The 22,776-nt window shown below is 35.8% G+C and overlaps 1 protein-coding gene across 2 annotated transcripts in view; it reads left to right on the top strand.

Annotated features, from left to right (window-relative positions):
• The first annotated feature begins 6,538 nt into the window (after positions 1 to 6,538).
• The window catches only part of LOC125233752 (gonadotropin-releasing hormone receptor), a 171,699-nt gene continuing 155,461 nt past the window's right edge, over positions 6,539 to 22,776 (top strand). For both annotated transcript variants that reach the window (XM_048139828.1, XM_048139829.1), the window contains exon 1: positions 6,539 to 6,726. The gene's annotated coding sequence lies outside the window, so the exon portion shown is untranslated. The remainder of the gene's footprint in view (positions 6,727 to 22,776) is intronic.

Raw genomic sequence — 22,776 nt, 5'->3', positions numbered from 1 at the left:
CGTTCGTAGTCTTTTATTTCCGACTGTGATAAGCTCCATAAATGTAACATTTATCACAAGAGTCATGTTGAGTATAAAAGTGACTCAAACAACATAATTTATACGTTGTTTGTAGAACTTCCTTCATTTTTAAATTTGTATAGATACCATACACGAACGAAAACAGCTACTTTTATCCAAAAAGTACACGAGCTAGGTACGAGTACCTACTTATGTATGTCAAAAAGAAGTACCTACCTAATGAGGGAGGCATGCATTACTACCCTATCAGGTCCAAGACCTTACTGCCTAAAAACTTCTTGAATTCAACGGACATAAGTTTAGTAAGCATATGTTGCTTACAGGGCCGTCACAATAGATGACTGCTTGGTCCACGTGACGCGGAAAATCCCACACTATCCCAACTATAATAATTCCCTTTTTCATTTGTTTCCAGTGGAGTGTAGCATCTTAATTTCACACCAGTGAATCTAATAATCGTTTACAACACCTTGTTCGTTTGTTTACAACTATTTTATAAGCGTCTGACTCGTGTGTACAAGCTCGAGCCTACCACGAAATGTCGATGTTTCGAAAGCGTTACTCGATAGCAAGAACGTCAAGGAAAAGTAAATAACCGTAATTAATATTTCTGGTGCTTTTGCTTTCTCCAATTCCTATTCTAAATTCTAAAACTAAATTAAAATTTAAAATTGGAAAACTACTACCTTAAGCCAAACAACCTGTGGGCCAAGAAAAGTACCGAATGGACACCAAACATAGTGTGGCGTGACGGCAGACCGCGAAGGAGATGGCGGCACGATCTTGACGTCTTTCGAAAAGATTGGCCAAACATTGCCTTAAACCGAGACGCGTGGAAGAAAGAGAGGAAGGCCTTTGCCCAACAGTGGGACACAACAGGCTAACAAATAATAAATTTAATAATAACTACCTTGGGTGACCTTAGAATCGATATTATAGACGTCAATTATAGTCAGCGAAACTTTCCACGATATCATATTCTAGCCTGTCCAGAAATATATTATGAATACGCGCCATGTTGTGGAATTTCATTGCAACTATTTTCTTCATAGTGTGAATTGTCACCGCATACATCAGTGGGCTATATCACTGTAGTGACATTGACACTTGACACTGACACTTCTGTGCCTATTTCTGTGTTGATAAGTAACATTGTTACTCAACTTCAATATTTCCTTATTGAACAGGCTATGAACGGAGAAGTGCCGCAACAGTGATAATTGCGACATGAATTGTCACCGCATACATCAGTGGGCTATATCACTGTAGTGACATTGACACTTGACACTGACACTTCTGTGCCTATTTCTGTGTTGATAAGTAACATTGTTACTCAACTTCAATATTTCCTTATTGAACAGGCAATGAACGGAGAAGTGCCGCAACAGTGATAATTGCGACATGAATTGTCACCGCATACATCAGTGGGCTATATCACTGTAGTGACATTGACACTTGACACTGACACTTCTGTGCCTATTTCTGTGTTGATAAGTAACATTGTTACTCAACTTCAATATTTCCTTATTGAACAGGCAATGAACGGAGAAGTGCCGCAACAGTGATAATTGCGACAATTATCGCTGTCGTAAAATAGGCCATAGAATAACAGCGCCCTCTTGTTATAGTCATATAAACCGTGTTTTTTTTTGTTTTCCGTTAAATTCGACACGTGTTCAGTAATGATCTTTATTTTTCTATAACTCGATAACTGCAAGAGTTAAGACACTAAGTAGTTTCTTAGAGAAATTAATTGGGCACGTATTTAACCGGGCGACTAAATAACCATAGAAATGGGTGTCAAAAATAATAGTTTGGCGACTAAAATGGGGCCTCAAAATATTTCAATATGAGGTAGCATTTTAATGTCATTACGGCTACGGTTTATTCAGACGCGAGTACCAACTATTTATTTGGCAACTGAATTATTATATTGGAAACAATTTAAGAGATACAGTTTAATAGGAAAACGGCTGTCTATTAATATAAAATATACAGTTCTTTTAAAATATTTATATAGCAAATTAACATAAAAAGTACATTTAAAATTTATACATCGGCACTCATCACCTGAGCTGTCATTTTAATAAAAAAAAGGATTCTTATAAAATATAACGGTCGACAAAATATTATACTTATGGGTAAGAAATTAGGTGTTTGGGGGTGCTGGCAACTTCGTCTATACAATTAATTAACTTTTCATGACGTTTACTCTATCGAATCTATGGCTGGCCTTAACGCAGTCTTAACATCACTCTGAAAAGTTAATTTTTTTTGGCAGGAAAACCTTACTCAGAATATGCTTTGGCATTAAATCGTTCCGCAGATTTTATAATATCGAATCTTATGCTGGCATAATGTTCATGAGCAAAATAATCTTCTAAATTAAGAGTACTTCCGTAGATTTTTGTTTGCATAATATTTAGGCGGTAAAAAGTTGTCCATCTTCTTCCTATTTCTGTTTTGATAGCGAGTCATGTGTGTTGGGAATGCATGCCTCTGGGACTGTATTTCATTTTCTTTTTGCTATCGTTGTTTTGTTCATACAAAGTACCTAAGAATTATGCCACACTTAACAAATTTGGTAGGACTTATATTCTACTAAAAAAATAACCTAACCCTAACCCACTTTTTGCTAGCAGAAAATAATTCTGCTCTTGTAATATTATACTATACGATTATCATGGCAATTTTTATGAATACCACGTCGGTGGCAAACAAGCATACGATCGGCCTGATGGAAAGCGGTCACCGTAACCTATGGACGCCTGCAACTCAAGGTGTGTCACATGCGCGTTACCAACCCATTAGAAGCTTATACACTCCTTTTTGCAGTGTACTTATTATTAAAATGATTTGGTACGCGTTCCCTCGCTTGCAACTCGCTCGAAAATAGATGTGAGATATTTAAATACTAATACTACCCGTGGTTTACGGGTCGCAAATACGATGTTTGAATAGAATAAACATTTATTCGTGAACACAGGCAAGACAAAATACACATAATAACAACAAGACAGAAAGGAATGAAGTGTCACGAAATGGCCTCACCTCAGTGTGTTACTGGTGACTTCCAGCGCTGATCTTCCGATGAGACCATCGTTTCCATAAGGAAACGATTTTATGTGTTTTAAAAAAACCTACTTCCCAATAATTTTTTTAGTTGCCTCCGCAATTTAAATACTACTTTAAACGATGAGCTAAGTATAATTATTTAGGTGCTAACATCTATATGACTACAAATATTTAAAATCTTACGCTTTACAATACTAGGTGCCAATTATTATTTTAGTCGCCAAAGTATTGTTTAATGTTCCTCGGCAATATTTTTGTCGCTTGAAATTTGCTGCCGTTTTTTCAATAATAATGATACTTAATAATTGAGGCTCATATATTTTTTTTGTCGCCACAATATTAAAACACAGCCAAATTATATTATTGTATGCCCGACATAACTTCCCGTTTAATATTTTAGTTGCCCGGTTAATTATATGCCAATTAATTGTATTTGGTGTACAGAATAAGACCTTTAAAGTTAACGGAATTCAATAAAAATAGGTTGTATTTGTGGTATCCTAAAACCAAAACTCATAGTAGGAGTTTAGATCTTTCCTACGTCTACGTAGACGGCTATTTTAATGCCCCCTCGGCTCCTATCGCCCGCTAGAATATGTATAGCGTTTTATTGCCAAACCGGGGGTCTATCGGCACTATAAATTTACACGAAACCTAATCGTTGGGATCGGTAAGGCAAAATGGTCAAACGTTGCGAGTATAGTGTTTTTAGAGGTATAAAAGCACGCACATTAGAAAACGACGCCGTTACCATGATAGCTTTTAAACCAGAGACATTTTTTTGTAATCAAAATCTAGAAAATGACTACGCTATTGTTGCTGAGGTTTTGATGTGGACATCTTGGAGTTGTTAAATTTAAGGAGAGACTTCGCCTCCTTATGTGTGATCTATCGCCTACTACAGTGAGTTGTATTCTGGAGAACTGTTTCACATGAGGCCAACGGCCACTTTTCATCATCGCACCGCTTGCCATCGATAGGGCGCTCATCCACACACCGTGCGGTTTCAGAAGAATTTCCTCCAGCGTACACTCCGGCTGTGGAATGAACTCCCATGCCGAGGTATTCCCGATGAACAGTATGGGGTTCTTCAAAAAAGGAGTGTACATTTTTTTAATGGGTCGGCAACGCGCATGACATCCTTTTAGTTGCATGTTTCCATAGGTGACGGTGATCGCTTTCCATCAGGCGGGCCGTATACCTGTTTGCCACCGACGTGGTATTAAAAAAATCTTCTGAAGATACAAGAGAGAGGCGAAACACGTGTCAAATTATGTACTTTTGTTGCTGGCTTGTTCTATTTATTTTGCGTATTTATTCTTTGCTGTGTGCGTGGGAACATTAATAAAATTGCATGTGAATAACGCGCAAGTATAATAGAAGTTAGAACTGATTGAGTAGCACGTTACATGTTCGCGCATTACCAAAGTAATTTTCGAGATTTTGATTATCATGGATTTCCGCAACGCCTGATTCTGAATCAAATTTTCATTAATGTCATGAAACGCTTCCCATGAATCAGCGAGAAAAGTAATAAGTACACCGAAGTTATCTGCGACCTCAAACTCTTAATAGAGATACTTTTGAAATAATTACGATGACCCAATATCGCTTAAACTTCTGCCGGACTAGCCGAAATGACAATCGATGACGCTAGCCGACGATCGAAACGCGGTCATGCTCTGTCGCGCCAATAAGGAAGAGCTATAGAGATAGCCAGCTACGTTAACGATATTATCTTAAGCGTTTGTGCATTTGGCTACGTACCTTGAATAAAATAATGGGCTATCATTAGTTTTAATAAGTAACTCAATATCAAAAACGTCCGGGAAAATTTATCTAATTTCTGGTTTTAGTAACGGTCTGGTTTTAACCCCCGACGCAAAAACGACGAGGTGTTATAAGTTTGACGTGTCTGTCCGTGTTGGTGTCTGTGGCATCGTATTTCCAATATTGAACCGCGAGTGTAGCGAGTGGTTCAAAAAGTGGAATCTTGAGCGTTGCGAGGGTTTCCAGGCACGAAGGTTGAACAAACTTTGCCGTCGAGTCAAACACAAAAATTTTCACCACACCAACACGAACAAAATACAGACTATGAAACATCAAACTAAAACAAATCAATCGATTTATTCAATATTTATGATTCAAAAACATCATGTACAGGTTAATTTTACCAGCCAGCTCAAGATATCACGTTAAAATTGGTATGAAATGACTGCACTCTTGTGGATAAAATGCAATTTTGCTATCTGTCTTCAAATAGCAAAGTAAGCCTTTACCAGTTGGTGTGGTGAAAACAAATTTGCAACAGTGACAATATCGAGAGGAAAATCAGGCCTACATTTGTATTATAAACCGATTTTACCCTTTCGTTGTTATTATCTTTAACGATGGAGTTTATATTATGTTTACCCTTGCTGGATAAATCTGGCAACTATTTTTAGCTTCGAAGTGTAAAATTGGACTCGGGTGCTTGACCGCTGTAAACACGATACAAAGAAAGGATAGCAAAGGTGTTTTAGGATTTATATCCAATCATGGAGCATATTTTTTGAAAGATGTAGGTAAATTGTCCTATGTTTGTTTGTAGTGTTATTATTTCGTCTGTGTCATGTTTGTTATTGTGTATAGTTTGTTATGTCTCATAATGTTTATTTTGCTATTTGTTTACTCAAGTCATAACATATTATAATAGTTACACATGCTTACGTCTATAATTTTAGATAATTCGTAAACTGAACTGTTTCAATGTATATCAGTGGCGGCTGGTGAAAATTTCTGTTAGGCAACACTGAGCAAAAATAAACCTACCTTAACATTAGGTACTTTACTAGTAATCAATTTTAGGCAAGCCGGTGGGAATCGGCTTGTATGGTATGAATCAGCCGCTACTGATGTATATCTTGGTGAGAACTGCTGTGAATGTATGTTTAATATACATTTAAGTTAAAGTAATGCAACATTGTATGCATTTAACTCTGTAAATAAAATAGATTCAATAAAAAAATCAGTACACATGGTGCTATTTTATTGCAATAATAGTGGCTGATGTACTGAAAACATCAAACAATACACGTGTGAAACACTGTTTATGATTGAAAACACTTTTGTCGGTCGTGTTTTAATTTATTACCCCTCGTTCCGAACTTCTTTGCACTTGTATCGTAATATTCGTAATGTACTATTGTTACTGAAACGATAACTATTATTATTAAATCCTGAACCTCTAAAGTCCCTACGATCGTAAAAGTAATAAACAATAACGGTTATAATATTCTAGGTATATTAGGTACTCATCACTATAAAAGTTAAGTAAAAATTCTAGAAACATCGCTTGAACTCATTGCAAATCCAAAAAACAGCTGAAAAAACATTGGAAAACTTTATTTGTAACAAGACAAGTGTTACGAGACTGGTGTTGTGCGGAAAACCATGCGTTTCATGTCAGTCTTGTACTGGAGACAGTGCCGGCGTGACGCGTCCCATTCGCGAGAAACTCGCGCGTTCGCGCGATCGTGTTTTGTTCGCGCGTAAATTTAACTGTATCGCTGTGTCTGTGGATTTACGAGTGACAAAAAGTGAGAAGTGACAGTTTGTGAACTCGAAGATTTTAGTAACGTGTGGGAAAAGGTTAGTGAACTTTTTTAATAAGTTAGTAAACTTAGTTTTTAAATTGAAATTTTATGGTTATACAATCAATAATTTAATTATAATTTTTGTATTGAAAATTTCTTGATATTCGGTATGTGTAATAAGGCATAATCCAGAAACAACTGTTGTATGTAGGATTTTTTTTTTCTCTTTTTTTTTAATAGATCAACTTAGCCCCAAACTAAGCAAAGCTTGTATACTATGGGTGCTAAACGACGATAATTATATAATACTTACATAGATAAATACATACTTATATACATAGAAAACATCCATGACTCAGGAACAAATATCTGTGCTCATCACACAAATAAATGCCCCTACCGGGATTCGAACCCAGGACCGTGGCTTAGCAGGCAGGGTCACTACCGACTGAGCCAGACTGGTCGTCAAAGAATTGCAAGTACATTTAAAGTTTTTTAATGGAAAATAAAATTGATGAAATATATTTTATCCGATTGAACGCAAAGTTATTTAAGAGATTTACTCAATGTACTCGTAAACTTTGTTTTCTTATTGGGTTACTCAAACCTATTCGGTGTCCATGGGCGGCAGCGATTGCTTACCATCAGGCAACCTGACTGCTTGTTTGCCTCCTATCTCAAAAAATAACTGGCATAAAATATTATTAGGTACTTATGCGAAGTTAGGTATGAAGAAAGTGACCAAGTAACCAGCAGTGACCAACAAAGGGTCTCTGATTTGAACCCAGCTACGGACACTGGATATCTATGTAACTTTTTTGCACATGGGTACCAAATTACCAATTGACGATTAACCAAATCTTGACTCAATTAAATTTTGAATAAAAACCCCGACCGCGACATAGTAGACCGATTTTCATGAAACATGGCTAAGAACACTCCCGACTAACTCAGCTTTCAGACAAAAAAAAACTAAATTTGAATCGGTTGCTACTAATCGGGAGCTACGTTGCCACAGACAGACACACACACAGACAGAAAAACAGACAGACAGACACGTCAAACTTATAACACCCCGTCGTTTTTGCGTCTGGGGTTAAAAATGAAGGGCTCACCGGCCAAGTGTGTCGCTTAACTTCAAACTCGGGTAAATCCATTCTGCTATAAGGTTGATTCTTTTTTTTTATTATTATAAATGGGCTTACTCTTGACCACAGATTAGCCAAAGGCAAAGACGTGGCCTACGATGGAGTGAGCTCGTCCAGAAGATGCCTGTTCACCCTTGATGTGAAGGTTGCTGGGTTCTTTTTCAGATTACATATATTTTTATACATAATCAACCTTAGAGCAGAAGGGAATTACCCGAGTTTGAAGTTAAGCGACACAATTTTGTTGTCTTGATAAACCGCGTGCCTTCCTAAACCTTGACGTTGGCGGCTCCTTGCGTTATCCCGGCATTTTACACGGCTCATGGGAGCCTGGGGTCCGCTTTGACAACTTATTCCAAGATTTGGCGTCGGCACTAGTTTTACGAAAGCAACAGCCGTCTGACTTTCCAACCCGAAGGTTCAGTATAATAAAGAGTATTATCGTATAGTATGGCCACTCCCGCTTGCCGCTGAAAGTGCCGCCCACCCCCTCTCGGTTACCTCACAGTTACCGCCTATCAAAAACGCGAACAGTCATAGTGTCATATTTCACTCATACAAGCATAATACGCGTTCACCTACACGAACTTAGACTGTGTGCTAGGAACGCGCCTCTTTCATATATTTGATCGCCGGTGTCCGTGGCCGACGATGAGTTCGGTTTGCTAATGTCTCACATCCTTGACATTTCGGACATAATTTCTAAAACACTTACTTATTGGTACGAGCCGGAAGTCGAACCTGCGACCTCCGGATTGAAAATCTTAAATCGGTTAGCACTAGAAATATGAAATTTGGTACCAATAATTATGAATATCAATCACGCCGACAAAGCGGTAAAATAAAAATTGGAAAAAATGTATTAGGGTAGACCGTAAAGAGAGGAGTGTTTTTTTTTTTCATTTTAACTCTAACGTGTGATATTTATTGTTGGATAGGTATTTGAAAATTAGTAGGGGTTTCATAAAATATTTTTTGAGATTGTTAATATTTTCGAAAATAATCGCTCCAAAATTAAAAAAAAAATGTCCCCCCCTCCCCCTCTAACTTTTTAACCATAAGTTTAAAAAATATTTAAAAAATTACAAAAGTAGTACTTTATAAAAACTTTCTAGAAAAATTATTTTAAACTTGATAGGTTGGACAGTTTTAGAAAACAATACGGGAAACTACGGAACCCTGCACTGAGCGTGGCCCGACACGCTCTTGGCCAGTTTTTAGTTCCAAGATTTGATTGACCGATTATATGATTTATTTTAGTTTTGAAGCAGTTAGCGCCATTCACGCAATAATTCTGATTAATAGTGTAAGCTTAGACTTTAGTCATGAGAGCTAGAAGTCTGACATGTGAAACCACTTATCTCCCAGCCGCAAATTTTCTCGCTTGTCTCTCGTGACCCGGCGAGACAATGGTGTATTAAGATAAATTAAGACGTACTGTTTTGTACCTGAGATGATGGAAATATTGTTGATGTGGAAATAACTTCTTCCTATAGTATTTTTCATTATTTTACGTAATATAGGCTACTAGACTCATCTTAGAACAAATCAAATTATTCTCATTTGAAAATATTTTAATTTGTATTTTTAAGTAGTAACACTACTATTATTATACTATAAACATTAAATAAATGTCATATACAAAGAAAAAGTGACCAAGGCCCAAGGCCTCCAAGTGTTCTGAGCTTTCCCTTTGTAAGTATAAGACAATTACTTAATGTTTACTAGACTCATATCAAAAATGGAACAATAAATGATTGTTTTCTATAGAATTATTTTGCCACCGCTTATGAGAGCCTGGTTAGAGTGCCATATGTACTCACTGAACTAGAGATGGGTAGGGGTGAGTAAATACTGAGTATTTACCCGTAATTTACTCAAAGCACCGAGTAAATACTCGTATTTACTCATTTGGGTGAGTACTGTTACCTAAAAATAATTTAAAAAATGAGATTTAAGTACTTAGTCGTGTTTATTTTAACTGTGTGGACATGTTTAAATGATATTCACATTGGACATGTTGAAATTGTGTTTTGTATTATATGGGTAATAATTTGACGGTTTCTGGATATTTTTCCAACAACGAATTCGAAAGTTATAAAGGTATAAACATTATTTCGGCCTTAATTATCGTTTTATTCCAAAACTGTTCATATTATTAAAAAACTTTTTTAGAAACATTCAATTAATTTTTAAAGACCTATCAGATGCCATGGTGTATAACAAACTGGTAATTTCTGAATTTTATTTTTGTGAAAAATAGTTACATGTATGGAGAGCACGTCTTTAAAATAAAATTCATATAAATTTGATTACTTAACTTAGTAGCCGATAACAAAATACACCAATATTTCTAATTTGTATTTCCATTTCAGCACGCTAAATAGTTTATACCCACCAATTTGAGTAAAAACGAGTAAATACGGGTATTTTGAGTAAATACTGAGTATTTACTCGATATTTACTCTTGAGTATTTACTCACTACCCATCTCTGCACTGAACATGTACGATTTATTTAGTTTAATTTACCTGTAATATTATTTTAAAATTGTGTAAATATGTTATTTACTAGGTACTATATTTAATAATGTCAATTTGAAAAATATGTTGATTAGTTGAAATTGATTCTTTTCTATTTATAATTATGTATGTATATGTATAAATATTAAATTTACTATCGTGTCATGTCTTTAACACGAAAACCTACGCAAAAAACTAATTTCACTCGGTTATCTCGATAAATGAAAAACCTACGCCTTATTTCAGTTTGCGATTGTATTGAAACACGCAGAGTAAAGTCAGCAACACTAAGTAGCGAATGAATAAGTTTTCTAAATATAAGCTGCGGGCAAAAGCTACTTAATTTATGTAGTTTTTGCCCGCGGCTTCGCTTGCGTTAATTTCGAAAAACATGCAGAAACTTCCATCCCTCATTTTTGGGAAGTGGGCGGTCAGAAAGAGACAAGAAGTAGCCTATATGTCAAATATATCTCAGATTAAAATTTAAAAATTAAGGACGTGAGTTTTTCGCTCCATTTTGCCAGCCTGCGTATGGTTATGTGGGGCAAACAGGAAATAGCAAGGCGACGAACAGGTCTGGTACCGACTACAAAAATAATTGATTTGTTTATAATTTGGGTGTTTAGATTATTGCAATCCGATAAGAAATCTGAATTCAAAGGTTTATTATTTTTTGCTTTTTAGTTTCTCCGTGTTTTGTAACGCGCTTATTTTTGAAGGCGGTTTTATTTTTTGTTATTTTTGTTAACAACTTACGTTAATTGGGGGTCCCAAATTCTGAAAATGCCTGAATACGGAGTAGCATACGGAATCGTCAAACGATTAAAAGCGACAAGGCACATTTCTTCTTTTTGCCGGTGACTGTACTTCAGATGTTTTTTGTGTCACATTGTCTTTGAACAAAAGCATTGAAAAGCTTAGAAGTAAAACGTACATTATCGTCTGCTAAAATGGCCTTGTTTTTTGGCCACTTTAGAGTTTCAACCATTAAGCCTGCATAACGAAGACTTCATCATAAAACAAAGATGAGTGCGATACTTCGAATGCTTTTAATGTTTGTTTAATAATGTATAATCATTCTTTGATTTAAATATTCACTGAGAGAAATTTGTATTGTGAATTTAACAAGTTCGACTTGTTGCGGTTTATCCGTTTGAATCAGCCAAACGTATGTTTAAAACAATAATATGTGTCAGGTTGTTTTTATAAAATCGACTTGTTGATTCAAATATATTGCCGATTCAAATGACAAGTAGCTTGTTATTTGAACCAAAGAGCATGTAGGCGCTATTTTAACCAAAAAACTTGTTGAACGAACATGAAAACTGGTTGTATTTTCTCTGTGTGTGCCTTTTTGATTGTAGTTCAAAATCAAAGCTAGTGATTTTAAATAAGCTTTAGATACTTATTGTCGTTGTTAACCCCCGACGCAAAAACGAAGGGGTGTTATAAGTTTGACGTGTCTGTCTGTGTGTTTGTCTGTCTGTCTGTTTGTCTGTCTGTCTGTGTGTGTGTCTGTCTGTGGCATCGTAGCTCCCGAACGGATGAACCGATTTAGATTTAGTTTTTTTGTCTGAAAGCTAAGTTAGTCGGGAGTGTTCTTAGTCATGTTTCATGAAAATCAGTCTACTATGTCGCGGTCGGGTGTTTTCAAATTTTTAATTTTGTGGTTAGATTATAGTTATACCATTATATGGTTATAGTGGTTATAGTTATAGTTATTAGGTTGTAGTTAGTTGTCAAAGTGGACCCCAGGCTCCGATGAGCCGTGGGAAATGCCGGGATAACGCAAGGAGGATGATGAGGTTATAGTTATATCAATGTATAAAAGCCTTTTTGTTGCCAAGGACTCTTATGAGTATCTACGAGTTTGACTCATATTATGTTGTATAATTTACACATACACTATCAAAAGCATAAAACAATTCTTTTGACAGTGTATGTGTAACGTCTAGGCCCCGAGTGGTGACGGGTTAAGTATTTCACCACCCCCTTTCTTCCCGTGGGTGTCGTAGAAGTCGACTGTGGGATATGGGAGTTTGAAAGGTAATAAATACTTTTACAACTTGTTTGTAATAAAAAAAAAACGTTTAAAAAGCGCTGGTGGCCTAGCGGTAAGAGCGTGCGACTTTAGATCCGGAGGTCGCAGTTTCGAACCCCGGCTCGTACCATATCATTTGATATTTACCAGTCGCTTTTCGGTGAAGGAAAACATCGTGAGGAAACCGAACTAATTCCTTTCGGGTTGGAAGATCAGATGGCAGTCGCTTTCGTAAAACTAGTGCCTACGTCAAATCTTGGGATTAGTTGTCAAAGCGGACCCCAGGTTCCCATGAGCCGTGGCAAATGCAGGGATAACGCAAGGAGGATGACAACTTGTTTATAATGTTTATGCAATAAAGCTCCTTATTGGGTGGAATTGTTTTTTTTTTTTTCAATTATGATATTTTTAATATTTCTTCTTCTGTCTTTTAATCGAAAATATCGAATGTCTTAATTCTGACACATTCGATATTTTACTAACATTTTTTAATTGTTCCTGAGTTCGTGGAAATAATTGCAATAAAATACTGGTTACAAGTTACAAGCGATCTAAAAGGTCAAGGTCAGAAGTGAGAACATTAAATTGTATAGGTCGCCGCCACTTAACCACGGCTGTTATCACTTAATCGCGAGGCAATTGATAAGATATAGTAGTTTTAGTTGCATGTCACTGACTAGATTTATAATATGTGTTACACAAAAAAAGATAAAAACAAACTTTATATCCCTTTTCAGCTTATTTTGTGGTACAGTCAGCATCAAAAGCACCGACTAGTGTAAAGATGATACGGTAGGGGTCAATTCTCCATACAAACGCTATCGACTATTTCCTCCCTGGTTTTTGAAGATGGAGCAATGATTTTTTCAAAACAGATTTTTATTATTTTTATCTGTGTCAGACCGTTTTGATTTTTTTGATATTTTGCTTTTTAAAGATTCTAGAGCCAATCGAAAATTTCCAAAAAACGGCCTTTTTCATTGTGGCGTAAAAAAAGGTGTGACACTCAAGATTGGTACCAATTAACCAAAAAAGCTAAACGGTCCGACATATATTATTTCATTGTTATTCAGATTCTCAAATTTCGTTCCGATTGATTTAGTTTTGAAGGAGGAGGAGGAAATATCTTTTGACTGAGTTGTTCTTAATGAACAATTTTTTTTCGATAAATCCAGTTAATAACACTTGCATATTTAACTAAAATCCCCAAGTTGAAAGGAGGGCTCCTTTCCATTTTAGCATTTTCGCTACCGTATTAAGTCAATAGTGAAAATCTTCGGCAGCTTATGGAGCAACTTTTCTAAACCCATATTTCTACAACAGCAGGCCTATGATGCTTTCAATTGTATCACTTATCTGTATGGATGAAGCATCCGTCACGCTCTGGCCAGTATGTCAGTGTGAGAGTGACAGATGTCTTATCCACGTCGATTAATGATAAAATTGGAAGCATGATATAGCTCTGCTCTGCTGTGTGCGTAGCGGAATGCACAAACGCTCACGATAACACCTCTTTCGTAGCTATCTATCTCTATCGCTCTTGCGTATTGGCGCGACAGAGTCAGACTACCTTTTTGCGGCATTTCGGTGTCGTTTGCGTCGCAGAAATTCCAGTTCAGTAAGTAGCAGATGAAAATATGGTGACATAACTATCAGTAGATGAATGACTGTACAAAAGGTTGAAAAGTTTTACTTCTCAGTCTTTGACATCTATAGTGTGACAAAGTATAGTTTTTAACCCCCGACGCAAAAACGACGGGGTGTTATAAGTTTGACGTGTCTGTCTGTCTGTGGCATCGTAGTTCCCGAACGGATGAACCGATTTTGACTTAGTTTTTTTTTTAGTATGAATAGGTAGACGTTTAACCACGATCACGTTTTTGTTTGAAATCTGAATTAGTCGGGAGTATTCTTAGTCATGTTTCATGAAAATCGGTCCACTATGTCGAGTTTTTTTTTTCAAAAGTTTATTTTTGTGGTTATAAAGTTTGTCACAAACACTGGCGTGCCTAATGTAAGATAGTTGAGAAATTCTTAAGCCGTTTGCCGGAAGATTTAATTTAAGCCTTCAAAGTTTTCTTAACTCCTGTAAAGTTTGTAAATCAGCTGGAAACTTGTTTGATGTGCTAGACTAATTGAGTTTAACACAGCACTAGTGCGTTCTCTTTAGTTAATACAGTGTGGGGCCTGTAACAAAGGCGAAGAATTGAACTCTAGGCTATTCTCCTTATACTGATCAACATTTGTTCGGCGACTTTTAAAAATAACTTGTATTTTGATTTTTATCACCCTTAAAAGTTTTTTCTAAGAGGTAATGTATTGCGAATTCTGTTAAGTCTAAAGTGTGACAGACAACGTCAATGACAACAATAATGGCGTACATTGAAGCTAATATTTATTTTGTATAAAAAGTTAAAAATTTAAAGACTTCATAATTTTTAAAAGTCACTGAACAAACGCACATACGTTCCGAAAAACTCATTGGTACGAGCCGGGGTTCAAACCCGTGACCTCCGGATTAAAAGTCGCATGCTCTATTATGTATAATTTGACAGTAACTGATATCAAAATGACATGCGTTTGACGTCATTCAGATACATAGATCTTATTACTTATAACTATCAATTTAGGTAGGCCGGTATGTTTAAATTGTTGTATTAATTGAAACGCTCTCTTAACTTTTAAATATTATATTTTAACTATAAACAAATTTGATCGTAGGTACGCTTGTAACATATTTATGGACTGTTTATGAACACGGTAATACACAGTGTCAAATCATTCTATTAAAATCTATGTGATAAAATATTTATTTCATAGGCATGGGAATATTGCCAATAAAATGAATAAGGTCGAGGATAATGTTTTAAATAAATTTCCATAAGTTTTATTTCATTCATAATAAAATAAAAAGTGTACCTAGCCGGAAAATAAGTATTGTATGAAAATGAAAAAAAAAAACCGGCCAAGAGCGACACGCTCAGTGTAGGGTTCCGTAGTTTTCCGTATTTTTCTCAAAAAGTACTGAACCTATCAAGTTCAAAACTATTTTCCTAGAAAGTATTTATAAAGTTCTACTTTTGTGATTTTTTTCATATTTTTTAAACATATGGTTCAAAAGTTAGAGGGGGGGGACGCACTTTTTTTTCCTTTAGGAGCGATTATTTCCGAAAATATTAATATTATCAAAAAACGATCTTAGTAAACCCTAATTCATTTTTAAATACCTATCCAACAATATATCACAAGTTGGGGTTGGAATGAAAAAAAATATTAGCCCCCACTTTACATGTAGGGGGGGTACCCTAACAAAACATTTTTTTCCATTTTTTATTTTTGCACTTTGTTGGCGTGATTAGTATACATATTGGTACCAAATTTCAGCTTTCTAGTGCTTACGGTTACTGAGATTATCCGCGGACGGACGGACGGACGGACGGACGGACGGACGGACGGACGGACGGACGGATGGACGGATGGACGGACGGACAGACAGACATGGCGAAACTATAAGGGTTCCTAGTTGACTACGGAACCCTAAAAAGCTTTTCTTTTTCAAGGTTTAAGAGATTCTATGACTCCATGTATGTAAATTGTCCGTCAATCGCGTACTTACAGATTTAATTCTACTTTTTTATAACTTAGCATTTTTTCGTAAATTGTCACAAAGAAAAAACAACAATATTTATTTTGCAAATCTTCCAACAAAACATTTAAGAGCAAAAAACAGACTAAATATTTTCGTGAAACGCGTAAATCGTAGACATAAAATAGTTGTTGACAATACCGTGCTAACTTATTACATGTCATGTGTCTAAACTTTATTCTATTAATCAACTTCAAATGTTTTGTTATGATTTATAGTTTTCATCAGTTTGTTTTCATCAACAATCAGTTCTAGATCTATCTTAGGGCTTTATTCGAACTCAAAATACGTCCTACTAGTTTATGCCCGCGGCTTTGCTCGCGTTAAAAAGAGACAAAAAGTAGCCTATGCCACTCTCTCACTCACTTTCACATTTATAATATTATTATATAAGTATGGATTAAATTTAGCTACTGCTGTGTGTATCGGATATATCAGTATCGAAAAGTTTGATGACACGTCACTTTTAATAATAATGTATCGTTTGTATCATATTTATTCCAGTTACACCCAAAGGACTAAGGTTCAGCGGGACAATTTCAACTGAGTGGCAAATGCAACTGCACACACAAATTAATATTATTTGTTTCCATGTTTTACAGTGTTTGAATTATGAATTAGAGTGTCCACTGGTTATATATGGCACGGGTGTTCAGTGGATACATGTGGAACTCTATTTAATAGTATAATAATGGCAAAATGGATCAGTTCAGTAGGAGGTAGGGCATAGCGAATGATATTCCGCTTTGTGTGGTAGGGCACAGCACAGCGGATATCGTCTCGCTCGAATCTAGAGCAGAGCCCAACTGGGGAAGTACCTCCGCCTAACAGAAGACCGCAGCCAAATAGCACTAGACCCTACTCATAGTGTTGTGTTCCTGCCGGTGAGTAAGGCTGCCAGAGCTCAACGAGGGTGCGGTGTGCTGATGACGGGAGGACTTACGGAACTAACTTGTTCCGTCTATTGTCCTTTGAGTCGTCGGCAACCCGAACCCTCCTTGGAACTTGTACACTCCTTTTTGCTGTGTACTTAACACAGCAAAGGGGAGTGTACAAGTTTCTAATGGGGTGGCAACGCGCATGTGACACTGTTTGAGTTGCAGGCGTCCATAGGTTACGGTGACCGCTTTACATCAGGCGGACCGTATACTTGTTTACCACCGACGTAGTATAAAAAAAAAAAAGTTACAATTTGCCCTCCAGTCGGGATTTGTCCCGCTGTACCTTAATACCACAACTCGGACACTGGCGATCAAATATATTGAAACAAACGCGTTCCTATAGGACACGGTCTAAGCTCGTGTAAATGAACTCGTGAGTGAGATATGACAGGTCGACTGTTCGCGTTTTAGACAGGTGGTAACTGAGAGGTAGCCGAGAGGGGCCGAGAGGGGTGGGCGGCACTTTCAGCTGGGAGCGAAAGTGGCTATACTGTACGATAGTACTCTTTATTGACCTTACTTAAATAACATGTAACGGTATCAGCACTATGGCCTATCTGGCGACGCGATAGCGTTTATCACAGGATTGTGCTAGGTTAGTATGGAATAAAATTGGTCTATGCTCTAAAAATTTCACATTGAAAATATGGCCGCTAGAAAGTAAACCCTCGTTTATTTACTAAACACCGTGTTTTTTTTCCGTTAAATTCGAGACGTAGCTAGGTTCATTATCAGGAACCACGCTGTAGGTATATCACTTTTAGTAAAATTCGCCAAAAAATATTTTTCATCATTTTCATACATAATAAATGAATTTATTAGTGTGAGAGACCCTTAAGAATAACATTCAAGTTAGTGTCAAGTGATTGACGGCACATGTCAAAACAAATAACATTAGGAATTGGTAAAGGCTGTGACACACGTGTTCAGTAATTATCTTTATTTTTTTAATACTCGATGACCGTAAGAGTTAAGACGCTAGTTTCTTAGAGAAATTAATTGTATTTGATCTAAAGAACCTTCCCTTAAAGTTAACGGAATTCAATAAAAACAGGGTGTATATATTTTATATGCCAGTCTACCTCTGCTCACTTCATAAGTAGAAACGTTGCTCGAATACGGTAAATCACATTTTTGTAATAAACATAGGGGCAACGGGGATAAGACGGCGACGTCTATTCGAATAGATTTTTTTTCATTAGCCTCTTTTAGTGTCCCACTGCTGGGCAAAGGCCTCCCTTCGTTTTTTCCACTCGACCCTGTTATCAGCGTTATCAGATCCATTATACTTTTTTGTAACCAACATGACACATACATAGTAAGACATAATAAAATTATACAGTGTGTTTATCAGATCAAGCAGAATTTCTTTGAAGTAGCATAATCTAACAGTTAATGATCAATGATCATGTCATTAATGTAATTGATTAATATTTTTTTTTATCACGCGGAAACGTCTGCGAGCGATATAACATATTTTTTAAATTAAAGAAAAAATGCGAAATTTCATACCTCCGGCAGGACTCGAACCTGCGATCACTGGCCACCCGGCAACGCCAGGTTCAGGTGTAATAAAAAAAGACTTGATAAACTTTCATACAAAACAATAATTCTTTAAGTTCTCGCGCTTTGTACACATAATATTTAAATTCACACACAGGTCGAACGCGATTAATTAACATTATAGGGTAGTATGTATTGTTTACATCTCCGGTGACACTTTGCTGGGACGTCAGTCTTCGGCGAATAAGGCCAGTGTAACCTGGCCGAAACGTTGGAAAAAAGTTAAAATAATTGTTGTATATCCGGGTGCCTCTCCTGAGGCACCCGGATATACAACAATTATTTTAACTGATGATGACTGATGGCAATTAATTAATACACAAATCACTTCTGAGAAACACACCAATATATTTTATATTAATTAAATAAACTATTACATTTTACTAGTTGTATATACTTGACAGAATAGAGCATGTCAGCTGGAGAATATCCATACCGCGCAAGCGCGAACATTTAAATTAGGAAACTCAATATATTACAATAATATTAACTAATCGCGCTCGACATGGGCGTGACTTTAAAAATGAAAACAATAATTAACATTGACACTGCACAGTAAAATGTCAAGTAAGTGCAATGACAGCTCGTAAGTACTAATTATAACGATGTGAATAGCGAAATGCACTCAGTACATTGAACGTGCGGATTTCGGAAAATTAATTGTCCACTTAATTTTAATAACTATCATTTACGCTGATATTGCAACTGATTGCTAATGGATCATATATTATTATCAGTTTCAATAAATGCCCGCATGGTGGTAACACACTGTGTAGTCTGTATACGTATAATTATATTTAATAAAGTTGACCATGACCTGTCATACACGACACTTTCCGTCGCCAGCTGATAAGGTGTCGTAGCCGAACGGCATTTCTGCGACGCGAAACGAAAACGAAACGCCCCGAAAGGTAGTCTGGCTCTGTCGCGCCAATACGCAAGAGCGATAGCGATAGATATCCACAAGCGTTTCGTTTCGTGAGCGTTTCGGCTACGTACCAATGTGTCCCGTCATCATCGACCATTATATTATTCATACATTTGCAAATTAAACGTGTGGACACGTCATTCTAATCGATGAAGAGTGATATGTGTAAGCTTTCAATGTTATGAATGGAGGAGGTAATTAGGTATTCCCAAATTAGAACAGATTTGACGACTGGTCTGGCCGAGCACGTAGTGACCCTGCTAAGCTGGCTGTCCTGGGTTCGAATCTCAGTAAGGGGTTTCTTTGTGTGATGAACACAGTTACCTAAGCTATTTGTTCCTGGGTCATGGATATTTTCTATTCATATTTTATATTATGTGTAACGTTGTCTGAGTTACCCACAACACAAGCCTTCTTGAGCGTCCGAGTGACTCATTTAATCAATGTAAGAATGTCCTATAATATTTATATTTTATATCATGATTGACAACCGCTCTGGTTTAGACGACAGCGGTGGTACTAACTAACCCGATGATTATAGGTTGGAATTATTTCTGTAGTGAGCACAAAATGGTACAGTTTAGTAATCCGTCTTCATTCTGACGTCGTTGTTATTATAACTGGATGCTGATAAGCAACAATGTGTCAACCCACACGCCAACCATTTTGAGAAAATGGCGTCTAAAGATTTTTTCCTATTTTTTTGTGTTTCTCTTTAAAAAAATTGATTTTATTTAGATTGTTGTGTTTTTCAGCTATAATAAGTTGACTAGTAGTGATTATTGTAGCTTAATTTCAAAACAAACTTCAATTTGACGAAATAATGCCCTTTTCTTTTATTGCGAATTGTTCGATGACGTTAAACTTTTTCAAGACTGTGTTATGATACTTAACTCACTTTTGCTAATTGTTTAAAAATATCTATGAGACTTAAATAAACATGTTAAAGCACATGACTTGTCGTTGTGAAATACTCAACCTATGCACAAATTTAACTTTATACTTAAGTGTTAAGTGACATATCAGTCATGGTTATGTTATTAGGTATGTAGGAATCAAAACATTATTTGTTAATCAAACCTTGTAATGTTTTTTTCTACTCCCAAACTGTTATTCGACATTTACAGGGTCGTGCATAGATCTTTAAAACCCTTCATAAAAGTCTATTCCCCAAAGCCAGCGTCCGCTGGCTTTCCGCGCGTGCGCTCAGTATCGAAAAATCTGAAAACACATTTTCATCTTTTATCTTTTTTATTTATTTTTCATAATCATCTTTTATCTAAAAAATAATAAACTACTTATCAAACATATTAATCAAAATATTTTTTTACGCTAAGAAATGGACTAAGTCATTTAAATCATGAATAACTCATGACTTTTACAAAAACAAAAAATAAAATATCTTTTAACAAAATAATAAACGACCATTTAGTAAGTATTAATCAAAACCTATGACTTTTTGACATTTTATGTTCATGGTGAATGTTACAGAATATGTATGAAAATATTAGTAAAAGTGCGTTTTGGCTTGGAGTGCTGTTCAATATTTCCATACATTTTCCGCAACCCTCACCGTGACAGTAAAATATCAAAAAGTCATGGTAACCGTCCTGGTAGCCACATAAAGGCACATAATCTATTTAGTAGCTTATATTAGTTTTTTATATAAACACGTATAGCAAAAATGTATGCAAATTATAATAACGGATATGTACCTTCATGACTTAAAATGTTAAATTTCGTACTGAATTACCATTAATGTGCAAAAATATACTAACGGACTGAGTCATAACTTATTCAAACATAATTTAATATGATCAGTTATATTTTACAATATAGTGTCATGGTACTTACACCAAAAAACGAACAATTTATGACCCTAATATAATTTAACAATAATGACTTATGTTTTATAACACGAGTCGTAGCATAAAACAACGAATAAAATATCATTTTGCAATAATCATTCAAGTCTCATAGTGGGTAACTATGACATTTTTTGCGTTTTGCAGGAATGAGTCAAGTGTAAAACGTTATTTAAAATCGTTTTAATTATAGAAATAACATTATTTTTGAATGTGAATACATGTAAATTATTGTATTTGGCATTTAATATGAATACATGACAAAAAAAAACAGAAATAAGCTATTTTACTATATGTTTTTCGGAAAACTGACCTCAAAACGTATTCCGTAAAAAAAGTATGCTTACACCTTATAAATACCGCATTTTTGTCACCAGTAGTATTTAACACTTGAAAACTGCAATAATGAATATATTTTTGCTGATAATTTGTTTAATTACTTATTATAAACACTATTTTTAGGAACACCTATCTTTACACCGCTTGTGCTAAAACAGAACTAGCGGAATGTGATTTTCGCAATAATGAGTCAACCCTCATAACACATTATTGTAATTTAAATATGTCTTCTGCCAATTACTATAATAAGTTAAGGTTCTTGACACATTAATGCAAAACAGGCAACACACGATAAAGGATTTGTGTTAACCTATTTTTTTACTTTTGGGATTGTGAAAATTTTCAAAACGAAATGGTCATTTTTGCAAATTGAAGTTTAAAAATCTAGCTTTAAAATGGCATTAAAATCTCATTTTTTTAGTTTTTGTGGGTTGACACATTATTGCTTATCACCATCCAACTCTGTGTTGTGTCATTTAGTTCATGTAACGTCCGTTGGCGCTAGTAAACGAGCGCTTAATGTCACGCTACCCTATAACCGACCGGACCGATGCAGGTTCGGTCACCATCAAAACGTAAAGTCCATCTAGCCATGTTCTTATTCTTGTCATGTTTTTATTTCAAATCTATGCTTTTTTTGTTCCTTATATTTCTTCTTTTGTATGTTACTTCTTCTGTTGTATGGAAGACTAGCACTGGAAGTCGCCAGCAACATGTTGAGGTGAGGCCACTTCGTGGTCAATTACTATTTTATTCGTTACTTCATTACTATTTTATGTTAGTATAAAATTGTTTATTATCTGTGTGCTTTCGAATAAAAAATATTCTTCTTCTTCTTCTAAAAACCACCACACAAAATAAGGTACTTAAACATTTTCTCTAGAGCCTACGTATTTGGTCGCTTCTGTAATTTACGAGTAAGTATTTCTATATTACCTGTATATTTCTACGTAGATTTCTATATTACCTATTATATCGGTATCTAAGTGCCCAAGTTACAATATTTCTTGTGTTTACTATTCTGGGTAAAACTTAATTTATAATGACTAATCGGTAATTACCCCTATAACAGTGTCATTTTTGGAGTAAGGCCGTGCAAATCTGTGAATTATA

This window comes from Leguminivora glycinivorella, chromosome 15, assembly GCF_023078275.1.
Source record: "Leguminivora glycinivorella isolate SPB_JAAS2020 chromosome 15, LegGlyc_1.1, whole genome shotgun sequence".
Classification (NCBI taxonomy): Eukaryota; Metazoa; Arthropoda; class Insecta; order Lepidoptera; family Tortricidae; genus Leguminivora; species Leguminivora glycinivorella.
The sequence above is the reverse complement of the archived record's forward strand: the minus strand, read 5'-3'. Positions and strand labels throughout refer to the sequence as shown.